We start from the raw sequence: 22037 nt of genomic DNA, 5'->3' as shown, positions 1-22037 counted from the left end.
CATGTGCTAGGTGGTCCTCTGTCTTTCCTGAAGTCCTTCCTATTCAGTCTCTTTTTATCCACATAAAACCCCCAGGGCATTTGGTGGGAGATGGTGTTATGCTTTAATTAGCAGAAGAGAATCAATACAGAGAAGGTGTTGAGTGGGACCTTATTAGTACAAAGGAAGTCCAAGGCCAATAGATACATAAAATGCCCTTCACTCCCTACCTATGGGTAGACTCAGATGCATCAGTAAAGACACAAGATTTGGGTCTGTTTGGGTGGATAGGACTGTGATAAGGTACACAGTGTTCCTCTTTGCTTAGGAGGACGTACTGCTCATATCAAAGAAAATCCAATACTTTGGAATGGGAGAGTATCAAAGGAAAGAGTCTGTGATATGGCCAACATGTAGTTCCTGGGCAGAACTTACAGATCTGGCACAGCCCAAATCACCATTAAATCTAGGCCTTTGAACGTTGTTTTTCTGCTCCTCTGGCCCTGGTCCCAGGCCACAACCTCCTCTCCCCCTCCCCAAGGAAGAAGAGGCTACATAAAAGAGCTGTCAGCCAGGTACTGCAGACACTCAACTCAACACCTTAAGAGGTAAGTGTGGGTAAGGGTCTGGAGGCAGGAACTTTAATTTGTGCCTTGCTTGGATGAGTTCCCTGACCAGGTAGTGTCAACACTATTCCTGTGAGGTGGAGATTATTGTCTCTGGTGTTCCAATAAGAAAATTGAGAAAGAGGTGACACACCTGTCTGAGGTTCCACAGGTAAAAGGGGCAGACATGAAACAAGGTACCAGATTCCTGACTCTAAGTCCAAAACTTTCTCCTCTTTAACATTATCTAGAAAGCCCCAGGATCCTGAATTCTGAGGGGAGCAGTCTTTGTGTCTTTGTGATGCCTAGGGGCCTTGTCATTGTCCTACACTCTATCTCAAGATGACCAAAGAATTCACCCAGAATTCTGTATGTGGGTGGTACCCAGCCTAGGTGTGATTATATTTCTCTTCTCTGGCTCAATTGGTGCACCTGCGGTGTGCAAAGAAGGGCATTGGGTATGCCCAGGATCCTAAGCACCCTTTAAGGGAGGAACTCAGAAAACTAAGAGTAAGACCTTTTTTCATTGAACATATCTCAAAGTTCTGGAAAACTTAGATCTAGAATGATATTTTTAGATATAAATAAATAGCTTCAATGCACCAGCCTTCCTCCTTCTTTTTACAAAGGCCATGTCCAGGAATCCAGCCCACCCCAGTGCATGTTCACCTTCACCCAGCTACCTCGTACCTCGTATCGCCACCTGTAAGTGGATGACAGAGCATCTGCATTGCTCATCTGCCTTGCTATGCACTGCTGCCTTCAGAGGATCACAAGAACACTCTGAGCCAGGCTCAAGAACTGGGTATCCTGCCACCTCAAACTTGCTTTCTGGGGCAAACTATATAAGTGATTTTTAGGTTTTCTGGCAAACTACCATGCTCAAAGATAGTTCACCTTTGCCTGGAGCTTCACCAATGAGGTTGTATCCTTTGGCAAATATTGCCCGATGGTAAATGAAGTCTCAATACCTTCACTTGACAGTTTTCCTTCACCAAGCCATGCTGAGGCCAGCTGGCAGGGACATGGGTTCTGAATGGAGAAGGTTGGAGAACAGATGTAAGCATGTAAGATGGAAGCCCCTCCCCCATGTCTGATCTTTTACATTTTAAAGGCTTCTTTCCTCCCTTGCTTTCTCTCCATAATCTCCTTCTCTTGTTCTTCTCCCCAGGTCTCCTAAATCCCACCTGCTCAAAGTCAATGTGTCAAAAATTCACATGTTTAAAACTTGCATTTTTCTAGCGTTTAAATTTCACTTCTTCTGGGCGTCTGGGTGGCTCAGTTGGTTAAGCGACTGCCTTCAGCTCAGGTCATGATCCTGGAGTCCCAGGATCGAGTCCCGCATCGGGCTCCCCGCTCAGCGGGGAGTCTGCTTCTCCCTCTGACTCTTCCCCCTCTCATGTGCTCTCTCTCTCTCTCAAATAAATAAATAAAATCTTAAAAAAAATTTCACTTCTTCTGAAAAGAGATTGTGTTTTCAAGGTCCCCTTTGAAGAATTCTGCTCCTTTTAAATGATCTCTAGCAGGACAGTTGCTTTTGAGCAGAGGAATTTTGGTTGATTCTTCTAGAACATAGTTGTTCCCTAGAACTTTCAAGGATGATGGAAAAGCTGTATGTCTGAGCTGTCTAATATAATAGCCACTACTGGGGCGCCTGGGTGGCTTAGTCAGTTAAATGTCTGCCTTAGGCTCAGGTCATGATCTCAGGGTCCTGGAGTTGAGCCCCAAGTGGGGCTCCTTGCTCAGTGGTGAGTCTGCTTCTCCCTCTCCCTCTGCCTGCTGCTCTGCCTGCTTGTGCTCTCTCTCTCTCTCTGTCAATAAATAAATAAAATCCTAATAAAAAAATAGCCACTAGCCACATGTGGCTATTGAATGCTTGAGATGACTGGAAGTTGAATTTTAAATTTAATTAAAATTATCACATGTGGGTAGTGGCTACCATATTGGATAGTGCAGAGGAGGCGCTTCCGCTTGGTGGATAACTTCTGAAGAAATATCAAGACTTCCAGGGAGAAGGACAATCACTGCCTTGTGACCATGTAATTCATAACATTGGAATTTTACTCTTTTTTGGGGCTCTTTTATTTTCCTTCCTCTTTGGTTTCAGGAGGGTGAGGAAGCAGATCAAGGCTAAAGGGGACAGATGGGAGAGCTCTGGGAATTTTGGGTGGTAATTAAGTCTCTTACTTCCTTGCCCCATCTTCCCCATCCCTCAGCTGCCAGTTGTCAGCAGGCTATTTCCTCTTCTGCTTCATTGTTTTCTCCTTAACAATGACTACCATCTTTGTCCTTCCTTATTATATTGTTTAGTTAGAATGTCAGCTCTATGGATGTAAGGATTTTTTTAAATTTAATTTTATTTTGCTGATCACCAGCATTACATCCTTAGTTTTTGATGTAGTGATCCATGATTCATTGTTTGCATATAACACCCAGTGCTCCATGCAGAACGTACCCTCCTTAATACCCATCACTGGGCTAACCCATCACTCAGCCCCCTCCCCTCTAGAACCCTCAGTTTGATTCCTGGAGTCCATAGTCTATCATGGTTCGTCCTCCCCTCTGATTTCCGCCCCTCATTTTTCCCTTCCTAATATCTTTTTTTTAAAACATATAATGTATTATTTGTTTCAGAGGTACAGGTCTGTGAATCTGTGATTCATCAGTCTTACACAATCCACAGCGCTCACCATAGCACATACCCTCCCCAGTGTCCATCACCCAGCCACCCCATCCCTCCCAGCCCCCACCACTCCAACAATCCTCAGTTTGTTTCCTGAGATTAAGAGTCTCTTATGGTTGGGGCGCCTGGGTGGCTCAGTCGTTAAGCATCTGCCTTCGGCTCAGGTCATGATCCCAGGGTCCCAGGATCGAGCCCCGCATCGAGCCCCGCATCGAGCCCCGCATCGGGCTCCCTGCTCCGTGGGAAGCCTGTTTCTACCTCTCCCACTGCCCCTGCTTGTGTTCCCTCTCTCGCTGTGTCTCTGTCAAATAAATAAATAAAATCTTAAAAAAAAAAGAGTCTCTTATGGTTTGTCTCCCTCTCTGGTATCATCTTGTTTCATTTTTTCCTCCCTTCCCCTATGCTCCTCTGTCTTGTTTCTTAAATTCCTCATCTCAGTGAGATCATATGATACTTGTCTTTCTCTGATTGACTTTTATTTCGCTTAGCATAATACCCTCTAGTTCCATCCGAATGTAAGGATTTTTGTGTTTTTTTCACCACTCTATTCCAGTACCTAGAACTTGTAATTAGACACTTAATAGATATTTATTTATTTATTTTGAAATAGAGATAGAGATAGATAGATAGATGATAGATAAATAGATAGATAGAACCCAAGCATGAGCAGGAGGGCGGAGTAGGGGCAGAGGGAGAGAGAGAATCTCAAGTAGGCTCCATGCCCAGCACAGAGCTCAACCTGGAGCTGGATCTCACTTCCCAGAGATCATGACCTGAGGCAAAATCAAGAGCCAGACGCTTAACTGACTGTACCACCCAGGCACCCCTTAACAGGTACCTATTAAATGAATGAACTCCACCTCTACTCACACAAGTTAAATTCTAGGCATTTTAGAATGTAAAGTGTAAAAGAAAAAAAACTAAAAAAATTAAATGAAAATAATTTTCAAACATCTAGACGAGAGGAAATTCTGAGCTTAATACTAAAAGCTACCATTTATTGAGTGTATACTATGTTCTGGGTCCTATGCTGAGTGTTTCTTATACATTAGATTATTTGATCCTAGTAACCTAATGAGATGAGTATGGATATTATTTCTATGATACAGAAATACAAATGAGGAAACTGAGGCTCCAGGAATTATGTGATCAGCCCAGTTTCCACAGCTAAAAGTTGGGGGGTGTGGGAGTTGGGATTCTAGTTCAGGCCAATTTGACCCTGAGGCATATGTTCCTTCCTCACTAAAATACTGGATTTCTGCTAGTGTGGTAGCAGAAATTTCCTTTGTATTGCCTTGGGTAGAACAGGAGATATGGTGACACACATCTGATATCCAGTTGGTGGAAGTATAACCCAACCCTTAGTAAGAAAATGTAGCAGACATTGTCCAAAGCCTGAAATAGACAACATCTTTTGCTCAGCAATCTTCCTCTATTAACTCATATATATAAAAATAATAGTGCATATGTGAAAGCTGTAGCTATAAGGAGGTTCATCAGGACATTTTTTATAACAAAAAGAAATTGGAAGTATTTGAGTTTTCATGACATGGGGGAATGATTGTGATATTGATAGTTGAATTGTTGGCATGACTTGTATGATGTGATCCTATTAATTTGTCTCTCCTGCCTGTATACTTTATTCAGATGGGCTAGTTGTTTCCTTGCCTCTTCAGGAAAACTTAGGTAGGTCCCAAAATTTTGTGGGACTCTTCAGTCACAAACCATCTCAACTTAATAATTCAATGTGCAGGCCCATGTAATTAGCCACAACTCCACACATTGTTGAGAACTGTGGACTCTCCCCTCCCTCAGAAGTTCTAGTTGTGGAAAAGGATATGGCCAGTATCTCCATCTTGGGCTCTTTGTGATTCTGTTCCTTCACCCCCATCTGCTATATAAAGTTCTGTCTCCTAGGTAGTAGAGGCACGAAGAACCAGTAAGTGGGAATAGGACAGCTCTCACACAGTATGTACTCTCATAAGCTGGCTTGGTGCTTCTGGCACTCTTTCATGGGAGATGTCAAGGGTTCACTGCAGACAGAAAATGGCATCTGGCCATTTACAATTCAGATGTGCCCCAACTGCTGCTCTCTTCTTTGGTACTAAAGGCCAATTTAGCTAGATTTCTTACCTTTAGATTCTTCAGTCATGACTTAGGTCTACAGGATCCCTACAGACTTCTGGAGACTCACAGTAAGTCCATGAGTAGTATCTACAAAGCCTTTTACTCAACTTGGAATTAGAAGACAGCTTCCCTACTTCCTCAAACAGAGCTTTTTACCAATAAAATCTTTGAAACCCTGTCTACCACTCCTTCAACTTTGGATCATCTATTTAGATGAAAGGTGTAAGAGTCCCCTGACCAGTTCTTGACCATCAACTTTCTCAAGTCCTACGTAGTAACCCATCTCACATAACTCACTCTGGAATCGCTCTGGTACTCTGACTTAGGGTCTGGACTAACAATTTCATTTTATTATCCAATTACATATGTTCTTAAGTAAACAAATCAGGACACTTGATGTGTTCTACTGTTCTAAGTTCATAAATATAATGAGTACAACAAAAAGGGACATACTTACACTGGTTATCCTTGGGTGGTGGAATTCCTAATCCTTATCTATTTCCTTTTTGTCTTTTTTGGTTGTTTTTGACAAATTATACAAGCTGAAGATTTATTGCTTTTTAATCGGAAAAAAGCAATGCATTTTTTAAAAAAGATTTTATTTATTTATTTGACAGAGAGAGTGAGAGAGCACAAGCAGGGGGAACAGTAGAGGGAGAGGGAGAAGCAGGATCCCCGCCAAGCAGCGAGCCTGATGCGGGGCTTGATCCCAGGACCCTGAGATCATGACCTGAGCCAAAGGCAGACGCTTAACCATCTGAGCCACCCAGGCCCCCCAGCAATGCATTTTTTAAAAGATTTTTTATTTATTTGTTTGACAGAGAGACACAGCAAGAGAGCAAAAACAAGCAGGGGGAGTGGGAGAGGGACTCTCCCTCTCCATAGAGAGAGCGAGAGAGCACAAGCAGAGGGAACAGTAGAGGGAGAGGGAGAATCAGGCTCCCCGCTGAGCGGGGAGCCCAATGTGGGTCTCTATCCCAGGACCCTGGGATCATGACCTGAGCCGAAGGCAGTCGCTTAATGACTGAGCCACCCAGGCTCCCCCAGCAATGAGTTTTTAAGAGAAATATTTTTGCAAAGGGAGTGGCATGTAATTTGAGATGGGGAGGTAGCCTGGGGAAGCTGATGGCTAGCTTGATATGTTGTTAGGTGACAGAAGGTGAAAAGGAGAAGTAGAGAAAGAATAACCTAATATTCAGAAGCATTTTCTCTCTCTTTCTGACCCTAGTCTCCTTAATTTCTGTTGTACCTCTAGTGGCATTGGGAGAAGACCTATCTTCTTTCAAAGCTTAACCCAAACACACAGAGAGATGACCATGAAGCCCTGGGTTCTCCTACTCAGCATGCTCATCTATGGGATTGTGATGCTTCTGCCTGTGCTGGGAAGCCTCAAGAACAAGACTTTTTGTAGGTGGTATGACATGGGAGGAGGGGGTCTGCCCAAGCCTGGGATGTCTGGCGTAAGTGATTCTGGGACCACCTTTCCCGGATCATAGCCCTCCTTAAAGCAGAGTCATCCAAGAAAGATTTCTGTTGGGTGTTCCCAATTTGGTGCCCCTTGGTGCTCCCCCTCTGAGCTCTGACAACAATAATGGGTATACAGAAAGGGAACATAGCTTAATCTATAAGTCCATCCCATAAACTAGCAAGAAATGATATTTTCCAGTGTTAGACTACCTTAGGCAGGGGAAACACCAACACAGAGCTTTCCTCTGAGCCCATATTTTCAGATCTCTGGGCCTTTGATGAATACCAATAGGGCAATATTATTTACTTGGAAGGGAAGAATCTTTTAGAATATAAAAAAGTAGAAAAGACAAAAAAGGGATCCTTAGGAGTCAAAGTTTGGGGTCAAATGATTAAATGGGGATAATGAAGGGAGGGTTATGGGCCAGTGAAAGAGATGGAATTGGGGAGAGGCTGAGTGCTTAGCGAGTATGAGTACAGAAACAAATAGACAAGGGAGAAAATAGGTACACCATTCTCCCTCAGCTCAGTTCTCCATTCTGTAAATTGGGTATGGAAAGTGGAGCTAGACAATATTGCCATCCTTAAAATCCCAAGCCCAGTGAGAATAGACTTGGTGAAGTGGTGCCATAGATGGTGAGGTTGTCCTGGATCCTATCTTTAGGGAGCTTGGGGAGGGCCCAAAGGCCTGCAGTTTTGTGGGGACATGTGGAAAGAGGGAAGGCATGTGATGTAAGAAGGGTCTCCTGTGAAAAGACACAGCTAGAATTCAAGGAAAGGAATTTCTTAAAATGCAGAGAAACATTTTGTTTGTGACTTTGAGCTCAGGTTTCAGAGCTAAGGGAATGTTAAGCTTGAGAAGCATTTCTTCTCTAAGTCATGGGTGAATGGATCTACCATCTACCATCATCTACCATCTACCATCTCAGTTCCAGTTGGAAGAATAGTCACTGAGCAGTGCTGGGTACAGCCTCCATTAAAGTATTGTGAGAAGAGGTGCACTAAATTACAGGAGTGTTTATCTCCCAATCATACATGCTGTTGGACCTTCTGTGGAAACATCTGCTTGGACAATAGGTGAGTTGGCTGGAGTGGGAAGGAGGCACATGGATATGCTTCCTTATTATGGGTCACCCTCATTCAGAAGCTGTGACATGGAATAGATATACCCAAATCCTGGTCAAAGAAACTGGCAACATAAGGCAATGTCCTCCTATCTGTCTCCTATCTATCTGTTGGGTGTTCCCAACAGAGGGTTGCCTTATTTGCAAAGGAGATTGGGAAATACAGTCTAACTGCCATTCAAGGCAAAAAACCCAAGACACCAATGTGGGAGGGTGGTGCTCCACTTTCTTTCCTTTACTTTTATTCAGTTCCCACAAAGGCTCACCCATCTCTTTGTTCATCCCTCTTTTGTCCAAGGCCATGACTGTTGCCTCCTTGGTCTGGCGTCTCCATTGGCCCCATGTCTCAGGCAGGGCCCAGAGAGACCCAGTGTCTACCTATCTGCCCAACTGGCAAATCTTTTGGGAGAAATTGCTTAAAATGGGTAACTCCTGATCTTACAGGAAGAATTTCTGTTCCCATTGACAGGGAGCGGGGTGGTATTAAGTTTGGGAATGGAGGTCCCCAGGATTCCCTGACTTTTAACCACTTGACTTGTCTTTTCCAGAGAACCCTTTAAATCCATGCTAAACACCTAGGTTCTAGCTGGCACACCACTAGTGTGGGCTAGAGGATAACTAGGTAGTCTAAGAAGTAAGAAGAGTGCTTCCTGGATCCCTGTTGGGTTATTCACTTGCCTGGCTGAGGACCCTTCAGTATCCCCTTGATCTCTCTATCCTGAGGAGGCTCAAGTCTCTGCCAAATAAACCGATAACCAACCTGAGGGCTCTGCATTGTCTCATACTTCATTCCTGTGGTTCCCTTCTGTCTTTACGATGACCAACAGCTGTTCCCATCCAACTCTGCCTTCCCTGTTAGACCTATATATTAGTCAATAGACTCACATCTGTAGCAAAAAGTGCAGAGATTTATAAAAACCTCACAAAACAGAGTAAAAGTTTGTTCTCATTCACAATACATTTCACTGCGGGTGGTCGGTGAACAACCCCCATGCCATGCATGAGTCAAGGACCCTGAATCCTTCTCTCTATAACTCATCCTCTCCCAGGGACTCCACCACATCCAGCCAGCAGATGGGAGAAGAATGGGCAGCATGGAGGCTCCTACAGAAGGGTTTTAATGGCCAGGCCTAGAAGTGGAGCTCTGTTTCCATCCACACTCTCTTTGCCCTAATGTAGTCAGAGGGTTGCCTTATTTGCAAAGGAGACTGGGAAATACAGTCTAGCTGTATGCCCAAGGACAACAGGAAGCAGGCTTTGGTGAACTCATGGTGGTCTCTGAACTGTATACTTATGCAAAGCCAAACTCCTCTGCAAGACCCAAGACCCTGGCCTCCACATCACTGTCTAATGGAACAAGCAACCTCCCCTCCCAGCATGAGAGAAGGCATTCCTGCCCTCAAGGTGGGCACTCTGAGCTTCCAGAATGATTCCTCCTTCTGCAATCTCCGTATCTGCTCACTCCCACCTGTTTTGTTTGCCTGGTAGTTTTACCTGGGTAATAGTATTCATATCCTGAGATGTCTGCTCATTCCAGGCAGGCTTTCCAGCCCATACTGTTCCCCTAGATTATATTGAATTTCTACCATTAGTATCTTGAAAATCATTTTAAAAATATAACTTCCCTTGGATGAGGAGATAACAAAGTCCCTACAATGTATGCATATCTGTGCCTCTTCCTGGTCCAGAGAATGAGATATTCTCTTTTAGATGGGATGAGTCAGCATATCACACTTATCAATTGTAGACGCCATGGAAAGGTTCCAGAATGGGATACGGCCAAGACCAAGGGCGGGCAAGGGACTAAGGCCTAACAGAACACTGGTCAGTGTCCTAGAGCTCAGAGTAAGGAAAAGGCACAAGGACTCAGGGGCCCACGTAAACATCCTTCAGGAGTGGGGCTCTGTCTTGACCTTCAGGGATAAGGAGCACTTGGAGCTCGATTGAGTGAAAGTGGTTATTCCTTCCTGACCAAAGAAGTAAGAGAAGAACAAGAGGTGAGGGATCCCCCAGTGGAAGGACCAGGGAAGGAAAGCGTTGTCCACTTGAGGATCCTGGATATTACGGGGAAAGAAAAGCTATTTTTCCTCTATCCTTCTAGGTACTTGGTGGAGACCCCCTGCAATAAGAGACGGATTAGCAGGAGAAAAAGGAACAGAAGTTTACTAACATGTGTACCTCCACTCTACATGGGACAGACCCGGAAAACTTGAGTCACTGCCCCAAATGGTCCAAGCCATCTTCTTAAATACCACCTTCAGCTAAAGACAAAAGATGTGGAAAGGAAGGGGAAGGCCAGTTATGGGAGGTCACCAGGAAGGCACAGTGGTTGTTGGCTCATACCAACCTCATTCATAAGATTTTACTTTGTAGCAAATATTTCCACTTTTTTAATGTGGTGAAGATGATCTGGATGATGGACAACACGTGTAAACAGTGTGAGCATGGAACAAGCTGAAGTGTGATGCAGGGACTATACATCCTCTTGTCTGGGTTTACAGAGAGCTTAAACATTCCCTCCTTAGGGAATATTTTTTAAAAATCTGAATAAGTGTGATGCAGGTAAAGTCAAACTGTTACATTTAACCTCTTCAGTGCATCCACAGTTGGATTTTTTTTCTTCAATAGTGTGATGGAGCTTCTCTGTAACATGACAGAGCTCTGTCATCTGTAGGTGATTGTTTAAATGAGTGTTCACCAGTGGCTCCTGGACTGTGGCTGAGGGGGGATAGAGCCAGTTCTCAGGCCACTTCAGAGTCCCATGCCAAGGCTGAGGTCTCTATGCCAATGTCCCAACCCACTGGTCAGACTCCTCCCGGGTCCCTTGGTGTATGCTGCTGGATCCTCAGCTTCCACTAAAGTACTTTGGTCTGTGGGTAGATGCCAAATTATTGTGTTGCGGGGGCTGGGGTTTCAAGCAGGGGAGTCATATTCAGCCATCTTGTTGATGTCACTCCTGAGAAGTACATTAATGGAATGGAATGATATATAAGAGTGGAATTACAAAAATTATAAATTAAGTATGCTGAGCACTGGCTGTTACACACAAACAAGAATCATAGAACACTACATCAAAAACTAATGAAGTACTGTATGGTGACTAACATAACATAATAAAAAAATAAAAGTAAAAAAATAGAAAAAAATGAAATGTGCTGGTATCATTTAGGAGCTAATTCATGTGAAACACAGACAATGCTGGGGAAATTCAGGCTTAGAAAAAGTTATTCCACTTCAAATTTTGTAATCAAGTTTTACATGTCTCTGGTGATTTTAAATTTCCATTTACTTACATTTTCTGATATTCTTTTTAAAAAAGATTTTATTTATTTGAGAGAAAGAGAGAGAATGAGCAGGGGGGAGGGCAGAGTGAGAGGGAGAAGCAGACTCCCTGCTGAACAGGGACCCGGACGAGGGGCTTGATAAAGGACCCTGAGATTGGGACCAAGCCAAAGACAGACGCTTAACCAACTTAGCTGCCCAGGCTCCCCCATTTTCTGATATTCTTAAATGGCTTTTAAGATATACTCAAAACACATATACAGTAAATATGTATGATTTTTTTGGGGGGGGAGGTCAACTCTAAAGCTATATTTTGTGAAAGAAGGATGACATAATTGTCTCTCTAGGTAATGGATAACTGATTATATCTTATTAGTTTTCTTTGTACTTTTCTGTGTTTTTCAGATTTCTAAAATAAGAAATGATAAATTATGAAGAGTTCATTTCAGCAATGAGAGGAGTAGAAAGCATAAGAGAAGGAAAGTACCTCAGGAGAAGCCAGTGCCCAGCCAAGAAGTGGTGCCTGGAGGAGATGAGGCAGAACCAGATGGGGCAGTGAGAGTCCAGTCACGTGTTCTCCCAACTCCACACCCCAAAGCCCTTCACTACCCCCTGCAGGACCTAGTAAAATCCTGGGTCTCCTGCCAGGCTCACACTCAAACATCCAGAGTTAACATCATGAAGTGGTTGGTTCTCCAGTTGCTGACACTCTACTGCCTGGTGATCATGCCAGTGACAGGAAAGATGAAAGAAAGAGTTGAGGTTGTAACGCAGCCTCCAGTTTACAGTAGGTACTCTGATTTAGCTTCAAACCGAAGAGGGGGTAGAAAACAAGGAACCAGGGGCTGGCATACGTGAAAGCATTGGTTCCTTTTTTAAGCCAGGATACCTGAGGAAAGCTGAATGTGCAGTTCTCAAGTTTGATGGTCTCTGATGTTATGAGAAACGATGTTTTTATGTGTGTGGTGGGGACTGTTGTGGCTACAAGGTGTTTTTGTTGAGGAGGACCCATAGCAGTGGAAAGCTCCACAGGGTTCAAAGCCCACATGGAGGGTGCCTAGCTTGAGCCACCAGGAGTTTGTGTCCTCCAGTTAGGGGCTGCATGGATGAGCACCAAATTGGGAAAAGGGTACTAATTATTTTTTGAAATATGCCCTTTGCTTAGGGAAATAAGTATTTTAGAATATTGGGCATGGGGAGGAGAAATAAAATGGGTGCTTGGCCAAGAGAAGTTTGGAATCACTAGGGCAAAAAAAAAAAAAAAATGAAATCAGCAGAATTGAGCGTTTGGGTCCATAACTGCTGGCAAAGGTTTCTGGGGGAACAGCTAGGTTTGGAAGGCTGTCTCAGCCAGACAGGGAAAAGTACAAGATAGTTCCTCCTCTTCTCTGGGACTCTGTTCTTCCCACTCTGTAAAATGAGAGCAGGAGACCAGAGGATCTCTTGGGCCTCTTTGTTCTGAGAACGGGGTCTCAGGACTCAGGTCCTGTGATGTTCAATTCCATGGAGGTGGCTTCATGGTTTCTGGGTTTGCTAGGGAGTGTAAGCTGGATTTTGACTCTAGGAATGGAAAAGGCCACGCAGATCCCTGGGCAGCCAGAAGAAGAGAAGCCAAAGGAGTGGGTGCTGGGGCCTTAGAGAGGCTGATAATAGTGAGAAAAACTCTTCTTGGAGTCACTGCTCATGTGTTCCTTCTCAGTTGTACCAACACCAGTTCTATTACACTGTGTGAATATGCCCAACTACCATGATTGCCAGAGAAAGTGCAAGTTTTACTCGGATTGTATTATTGGCTATGAATGCTGCTTGTCCATCTGTGGAAAAATCTGCATGAAAATCCCAGAACCTGGTAGGATCTAAGAATCACCCCTCTTTTGCCATTGGGTTCTCAAAGACCATGGAACCCCTAACTGTGAGGGAACAGACAGAAGAAGACTATGCCTCCCCAGTCCCAGTACCCATTCCAACCTGGAACCCCCACCTCTTCCTCCAACCCAAAGCCCCATTGTCCACTTTCAGGCCTGCCTGATTAATCCAAACCTCAGGAGATCTGACATTTATGTCTCTTTGCTCACTGGACTTAAAACGTCCTGAGAGAAGCCTTGTATGGGCATCTTCTAAACCTCAGAAATATCCCTGCGCCCAGGGTTTGGGTGGATCTGCTACCCTCAAAGAGATGTGTTTCATCAGACTGTGCGGCCACTGAATACCTACCCTTTATCTCTTGCAGAGACCAGCACTAACAACAATAACCCCAGCAGCACAGTGGTTTCTACTGTTGTTCCTTTAACCACCGGTGAGATGTCGAGTATACCTGAAGGGCAACTGATTAATTTTACCTGATGTCCAGTGGTACCTTCGTCTTGTCCCAGCTGGGAGGCAAGGGGAGGGAGGAGGTAGGGTCCCAGGGCAATGTCCCTCCTCCTTGCCATCCCTCTTCTCTGAACCATTATATTATCAGTCTCAATTTCTTGAAAAATAAACTATGGCATTAACCCAGAACCTCTGTTTCTTCTTCTGTAGTCCCAGTACCAATCACTCCCTCCACTTTTTCCCTAAGCCCCCAACCCCTGCCTCCCAGTGGATTTCCCTGCCTTCTCACCATTCCGAAGAATCAACTCCTTAGCCAAGATTCCTGGACTCTTTTGTTCATTGACTACCATCTCTGGAAAAAACTGTTTATGTGTGGGATGTTCTTATGACTACAGAAAACACCATCCGTCTGGGTTCCCGGAACTTCTCAGTGCAGCCTTTCTTTCCTTATTTCAGGCCTGTGATTCTAGTAGGCTCCCACAAGTGGCCTCCCTTTTAATTAATCCAGGGAAGTACAATCTTCCCTACAGGTGATAGCACCCATGGTCTAGAATTGAAAGGAAATGTCATTGGCTTCTCCAAGCTCTCCTCTCAGACAATGTCTTTTTTGTTTTGTTTTTTGTTGTTTTTTTTTTTCAAGGAAAAAGTTTTTAATTACCATGAAATTGCTTGAGGCCTTGAGTAAGCTCTTTCTTTCTTTTCTTTTATTTAAAATCAATTAATTGACATACAGTGTATTATTAGTTTCAGAGGTATAGCTTAGTGATTCGTCCATTGCATATAACACCCAGTGCTCAGACAATGCCTTATTTGTTAGCATTATTTACTCAATAACTTGGGATCTATAGGAATATTTCCAAATGTAAATAATCCTAGGAAGAATAGGCAATCTTTAGAAGGTTATAGAGAGCCTACATTGTGCTCAGGCTAGTGGTAAGGACTTCTTCTCATGAGTGGAGGTGTGACTATCTGTTGGCATATAGCAAAGGAAGGGTTAAGTCTTATGATCCAAACAAGCAGAAACCAGGATGAGGCACGGAAAGAAGGGATGATTGGGATATACAGTCAGTACCTTAAGGTATAAATACAGAGGGGTCATTATGCTCATTGTGGTATCCCGTTTCCTGGAAGAAGAGATGCTGAGTCCTACCTTGAGGGACAGGGAAGAATTGGGGAAACTTGGAGTGAAAGCTAGTTTTCCTCCATGACAGTATTAAATACAGATTGCGGGGAGAAGGAAGGGAACTTGAAGAAAAGGAAAGGTTGTTACCCTAGCCTCCTCCTGTCCCCAACACCAGCAAATGGAGTTGTAGACAAGGTTGGATTATGAATTTGGTATTAAGCTCTATGACCCTAGCATATTGTAACTTGCCAATTTTTCCTTTTTGGTCTGCTGTTATACCCACAAAAACTGCAGAACACAAGTATTATTTGCTAAAATTAACAAAGGAAAACAAACAGGCACAGACCGGTGGCTGATCCTACCAAAGTCCCCTCAGGAGGTTGATGACAAATAGATATGTAGACCTCATTCGCTAAATGCCCCTGTACTTAATTTTCCTGAAATACATATATGTCAGGGGCCAGAGATGTGCTTAAAATAGGGGGTCTAGTGGGAATAGGGTTGGGGAGGGATACTGTGCAGAAAGAGTGATAACTGAGATGGGTGAAGGAGGACAGGTCCATAGTGTTCTCCTGGGTTAACAGTGGGTAACTGCCTTAGGACAAAACCAATGAACTGTTTCCTGATAAGCAATTAGCAAAAAGAAGCAGTTGAGAAAAACTCTGGAGCCACCAGGCAGATAGGACACTCTTAATCAGTAGGTGCATTAAGGAACACAGTGAGCCTTTGCACTTGGGTGTCTCACTTCAAAGCCCAGAGTTAATCCACTCTGGAAGCAGAATTGGGAGGTGACCAGTATCCAAATGTGGGGCTGGGACACCCCAAAGGATCTCATTTTGCTTTCTTGGAAGGATTGGTCGCAAGTAAACTGGCCTGCCATAATTGGCCACCAGATAATTTTAACATGCTTTCCAGCAACTGATAGACTAGGAAGACAAAACAAAACAAAATACAACCAACCCAGGAAGGATCTAGAAGGTTTGAACAACACAAATGAAAAATGACTTACTTGTATCAAAATGAATTCAGAATTACTGGGGAATATACAGTCTTTACGACAGCAAATGGAACATTTTAAAAAAAGGAAAACTGAGGCACAGGGTGCCTGTTTGGCTCAGTCCCTGGCTTGTGAGGATAAGCCCCATGTTGGGTGTAGAGATTACTTAAAACTAAAATCTTAGCAGAAGGAATGAAAGAAGGAACAAAAGAAAGAATGAAAGAGAGAACGGAAGAAAGAATGAAAGAGAGAACGGAAGAAAGAATGAAAGAAAGAACATCAAAAAAGAAAGAAAGAAAGAAAGGGAGAGAGAGGACTGAAGTCAGTGAGGTTCTGTGCAGTGGCTGAGCCAAGACTACATAGCTGGTAAGTGGGGGATGGATCCACGACTCCAACTCCAAGCACTGTTTTTGACCATTCCATGCCACTTCATGAATGATCTTCACCTGATCTCATCTAATCCTCACAGTGACAGCAAAGCTGCCAGGTAGGTTGTATGGTTTCCATTTTCCAGATGAGGAAACTGAGGTTCCAAGATACAGCTACAGTGAAAAGTTACAAAGCCAGTTTGAAGAATCAGTGTCACTGGGTTTGGGGCCGTAATTGTCATTACTGAACAGTCCAGGCACTGTATTTGGGGAGGATACAGGATTAGAATTCTGGAGACAAAAATGAATAAATTGCTATAAATCTTACTCTTAGGCAGCCACGTATTATGGTTTCAGGAGATGTGGAAAGTACTCTACCCCTTTCCCACTGTCTGAAGTTCCACCAATAACATAGGTGCATTCCTGGGCATAACGATGTTCTCTGTCTCTCTCTCTCTCTCTCTTTCTGTCTCCCTTCCTTTCTGCCTCCATCATTCTCTTGCTGTTTTCAAAATGCATTTAATCTGGGAGAGGTAACATGGCAAGGCATTGTCACATCACAAAATTAAAAAGTACATAAGGACCACGAAGAGACATGTGGAAATGGGGGTTGAATGAGTAGGAGAGGGTTATTGTTTATAGGGTGCTCTGGGAGTATCAGAAGCTAGGCTTGGATAACATCAGAAGGAATCCAAGGAATCCTTTTGTTAACCCGAGGTCATCTGGGATTTTTTTGCTTCTGGGGCTCTAAGACCCTGTGGGACCTGCCCAGGCCCTCCTGAAAACCTCATACCATCAGTTTCTTGTCATAAGTGGAGCAAGGAAAAGGTGTTCCCTTGTGTCTGGGCTTGCCCTGGGAATGACAGTGGGCAAACCAGCCCTGTTACTGTTCCAGAAAAATCCCTGTAATCATTTATATGTGACCTCTCATGTAGGAACAAGACAGTGGGCAAGTGTCCTGGTGGGACACAGTCCAGTACTGTGGCAGAATGTGGGGCCACTGGGAGGGTCCTGGGCCTGGGTCTGAAGGTCCTACCCTACTCTCCACGTGACCTCAGATAAACCCATTCACCACTGCACAATTTGGTTGGTTTCCTCATCTGTGAACTGAGAGAAGTGGTGGGCTGTCTTCATGGTTCTCAGCACATGCTCTGTGTCTCTGTCTGGCTTGTGCCTAATCCCCATGCCTCTTCTCATCCCACACAGGCACCTTCTTCTCTACAGTTCCACTTTCTCCTGGAGGAATGTAGCACTCCTGCTGCTTCTCTCTCTCTCTCTTTGGAGGAGAGCACTTCATCACCAATCAAAAGAATAAAATGTGTGTTCAGATAAGCTGCAGCCACCCCTGCTTAGGAGGATTTCCTGGGACTGAGGGTCAGACAGGAGGCAAGGACTCCTATTGTATGAGGTCACTTCCTCTGTGGCTTCAGAGAACTAGCCCTGGTCATCCATCCTGGGCCCTTCAAATCCTTCCTTCACCTGCTCCCCTCAAATTATTTCCCTAGCTTTACCTGATATGTGCCTTTTCCAAGTTTAATTTTTTTTTCTTGAGAGAGAGAGTCTTAAGTAGGCTCCATACCCAGCGTGGCTGTTTCGTGAGCACTGCCTGAAGAGTGGAGGATGTGAACTCCCCACTCTGGGGATGAAGAAGCTGGGTGACACCATTTACCCTGCCCATCAACACTGACAGACTTCAGTGAGCAACACTGCGCCTCCAGTGGAGGCTGGAGTCAATTATGCCAAGCCCTGCTTCTTTGCACCCTGCAAGTGCATTTTTACTAGGGCAAGTTAGCCTGAGAACCACACAGGGGCATCTCCCCAGAAGACCAGCACAAACCCCTCACATCCACTGAGTCTGTTCATTGAGGGCTGCAAAGCTTCAGCTCTAGGGGAAATAAGATCTAGTCTCTTAACAAGCAGACAAAAACACACCTAGTTAAAACTTACCACAGCGTGGACAAGATCCAAACACCCCACTGCAGGCAAGGAGAAACTATGCAGAGGATTAACCTGAGGGAAAGAACAGCCAAAACATAACAGCAGAGTGCACACTCTGAAACACTTCCTAAAGTGCCAGGGCCTGGATCCCTCCTCCTCCTCCTTCAAATATTTTATTTATTTATTTGAGAGAGAGAAAGAGAGAAAGCACAAGAAGGGGGAGGGGCAGAGGGAGAAGCAGTCTCCCAGCTGAGCAGGGAGCCTGATACGGGGCTCAATCCTAGGAACCTGGGATCATGACCTGAGCCGAAGGCAGATGCCTAACTGAGCCACCCAGGAGCCCCAGGACCTCTTAATATATCCATTATTCTCAGGAGCAGGAAATAAAACAAGTTCTCCTAACACACAAAACACAGTGACCTAGACAAAATGACAAGATGGAGGAATTCACCTCAAAAGAAAGAACAGGAAGAGGTCATGGCCAGAGATCTAAGAAAAACAGATATAAACAATATACCTGAACCAGAATTTAAAACAACAATCATAAGGATGCTAGCTGGGCTTGAGAAAAGCATAGAGGACACTAGAGAATTCCTTTCTGCAGAGATAAAAGAATTAAAACTAGTCAGCCGAAATAAAACATACTATAGTTGAGATGCAAAACTGACTAGATGTAATGACAACAAGGATGGATGAATCAGAGGAAAAAGTAAGTGATACAGGAGATAAAATTACGGGAAATAATGAAGCTGAAGAGAAGAGGGAAAGAAATGTATTGGATCACGAATGTAGACTTAGGGAACTCAGCGACTCCATAAAGCATAGTAACATTCCTATCATAGGAGTCCCAGAAGAAGAGAGGGAAAAAGGAGCAGAAGGTTTTTTTGAGCAAATTATAGCTGGGGGCACCTGGGTAGCTCAGTCATTAAGCATCTGACTTTGGCTCAGGTCATGATTCCAGAGTCCTGGGATTGAGCCCTGCATAGGGCTCCCTGCTCCACAGGGATCCTGCTTCTCCCTTTCCCACTCCCCCTGCTTGTGTTCCTTCTCTCGCTGTGTCTCTCTCTGTCAAGTAAATAAATAAAATCTTTTTAAAAAATTACAGCTGAAAACTTCCCCAATCAGGGGAAGGAAACAGTCATCCAAATCCAGGAAACACAGAGAACTCCCATCAAGTTCAACAAATCCAGCCAACACCAAGACATATTGTAGTAAAATCTGCAAAATATAGGACAAAGAAAGAATCCTGAAGATAGCAAGGGAAAAGAAATCCCTAACCTACAAGGAAAGAGAGAGACAGGTTCGCAGCAGATATGTCCACAGAAACGTGGCAGGACAGAAGAGAGTAGCATGATATATTCAATGCGCGGAAGGGGAAAAATATGCAGCCAAGAATACCTTATCCAGCAAGGCTGTCATTCAGAATAGAAGGAGAGATAAACAGCTTCCCAGACAAACAAAAACTAAAGGAGTTCGTGATCACCAAACCAGCCCTGCAAGAAATATTAAAGGGGACACCGTAAGTGGGAAAGAAAGATCAAAAGCAACAAAGACTAGAAAGGAGCATAGAATAATCTTCAGAAACAGCAACTTTACAAGTAATGCATTGACACTAAACTCTTATCTATCAGTAATTACTCTGAATGTAAATGGACTAAATGCTCCAATCAAAAGACATACTGTATCAAAATAGATTTTTTAAAAAAGAGACCCTTCTAAATGCTGCTTACAAGAGACTCATTTCAGACCTAAAGGCACCTCCAGATTGAAAGTGAGGGTATGGAAAACCATCTATCATGCTAATGGATGTCAAAAGAAACATGGAGTAGTCATACTTATATCAGACAAACTAGATTTTAAATCAAAGACTGTTATAAGAGATGAAGAAAGACATTAATCTATCCAAAAGAAGATCTAATGATTGTAAATATTTATGCCCCCAACTTGGGAACACCCAAATATACAAATCTATTAATAACAAACATAAAGAAATTCATCCATAATAATACAATCATAGCAGGGAACTTTAATACCTCACTTAGAGCAATGGAACAGATCATCTAAGCAGAAAACCAACAAGGAAACAATGGCTTTGAATGACATGTTGGGCCAGATAGACTTAACAGACTTTCATAACATTTCATCCTAAAGCATCAGAATCCACACTCTTTTTGAATGCACATGGAACATTCTCCAGAATAGATCACATACTGGGTCACAAATCAGCCCTCAACAAATACAAACAGATTGAGATCATACCATGCATATTTTCAGACCACAATGCTTTGAAACTTGAAGTCAACCACAAGAAAAATTTGGAAAGACCACAAATACATGGAGGTTAAAGAACATCCTACTAAAAAATGAATGAGTTAACCAGAAAATTAAAGAAGAAATAAAAAAAAATACATGGAAGCAAATGAAAATGAAAACATGACAGTCCCAAACCTCTGGGATGTAGCAAAGGCAATCCTAAGAGGGAAGTATATACAGGCCTTCAAGAAGCAAGAAAATTCTCAAATATACAACCTAACCTTACACCTAAAGGAGTGAGGAAACGAACAGCAAATAAAGCCAGCAGAAGAAGGTAAATAAGATTAGAACAGAAATAAAGATATAGAAACAAACAAACGAAAACAAAAAACACAGTAGAATGGAGCTGGTTCTTTGAAAGAATTAATAAATTTGATAAATCCCTAGCCAGCCTTACCAAAAAGAAAAGAGAAAGAACCCAAATAAATAAAATCACAAATTAAAGAGGAGAGATCACAGCCAATACCAAAGAAATACAATTATAAGAGAATATTATGAAAAATTATATGCCATCAAACTGGGCAATCTAGAAGAAATGGACAAATTCCTAGAAATGTATGAACTACCAAAACTGAAACAGGAAGAAATAGAAAGTTTGAACAGACCCATAACAAGCAAGGAAATCAAATCAGTAATTGAAAATCTCCCAACAAACAGAAGTCCAGACCTGAATGGCTTCCCAGGGGAATTCTACCAGGCATTTAAAGAAGAGTTAATACCTATTCTTCTCAAACTGTTCCCAACAACAGAAATGGAAGGAAAACTTCCAAATTAATTCTACGAGGCCAGCATTACCTTGATTTCAAAACCAAACAAACATCCCACAAAAAAGGATAATTGCAGGCCAATATCCCTGATGAAGATGAATGCAAAAATTCTTACCGAGATAATAGCTAATAGGATCCAAGAGTACATTAAAAGGATTATTCACCAGGACCAAGTGGGATTTATTCCTGGGATGTAGAGGTGGTTCAATATCCACAAATCAATCAATGTGATATGCCACATTAAAAAAAGAAAAGACAAGAACCATATGATCCTCTCAATAGATGCAGAAAAAGCATTTGACAAGATACAGCATTTGTTCTTAATAAAAACTCTCAATAAGTAGCTATAGATGGGACATACCTCAACAGCACAAAGGCCATATATGAAAGACCCACAGTGAATATCATCCTCAATGGAAAAAACTTAGAGTTTTCTTCTATGGTCAGGAACAAGACAGGGATGTCCACTCTCAGCATTACTATTTAATATAGTACTGGAAGTCTTAGCCTCAGCAATCAGACAACAAAAAGAAATAAAAGGCATCCAAATTAGGAAGGAAGAAATCAAACTTTCACTCTTTGCAGGTGACATGATACTCTATGTAGAAAACCCGAAAAACTCCACCAAAAAAATTGCTAGAACTGATAGAGGAATTCAGCAAAGTCGCAGGATATAAAAACAATAGACAGAATTCTGTTGCATTTCCTTTTTTAAAAATTTTTTTATTGTTATGTTAATCACCATATATTACATCATTAGTTTTTGATGTAATGTTCCATGATTCATTGTTTGTGTGTAACACCCAGTGCTCCACGCAGAATGTGCCCTCTTTAATACCCATCGCCAGGCTAACCCACCCCCCTACCCTCCTCCCCTCTAGAACCCTCAGTTTGTTTTTCAGAGTCCATCGTCTCTCATGGTTCATCTCCCCGTCCGACTTACTCCCTTTC

Source organism: Zalophus californianus, chromosome 8 (assembly GCF_009762305.2).
Source record: "Zalophus californianus isolate mZalCal1 chromosome 8, mZalCal1.pri.v2, whole genome shotgun sequence".
NCBI lineage: Eukaryota > Metazoa > Chordata > Mammalia > Carnivora > Otariidae > Zalophus > Zalophus californianus.
Note: the sequence above shows the minus strand (reverse complement) of the source record.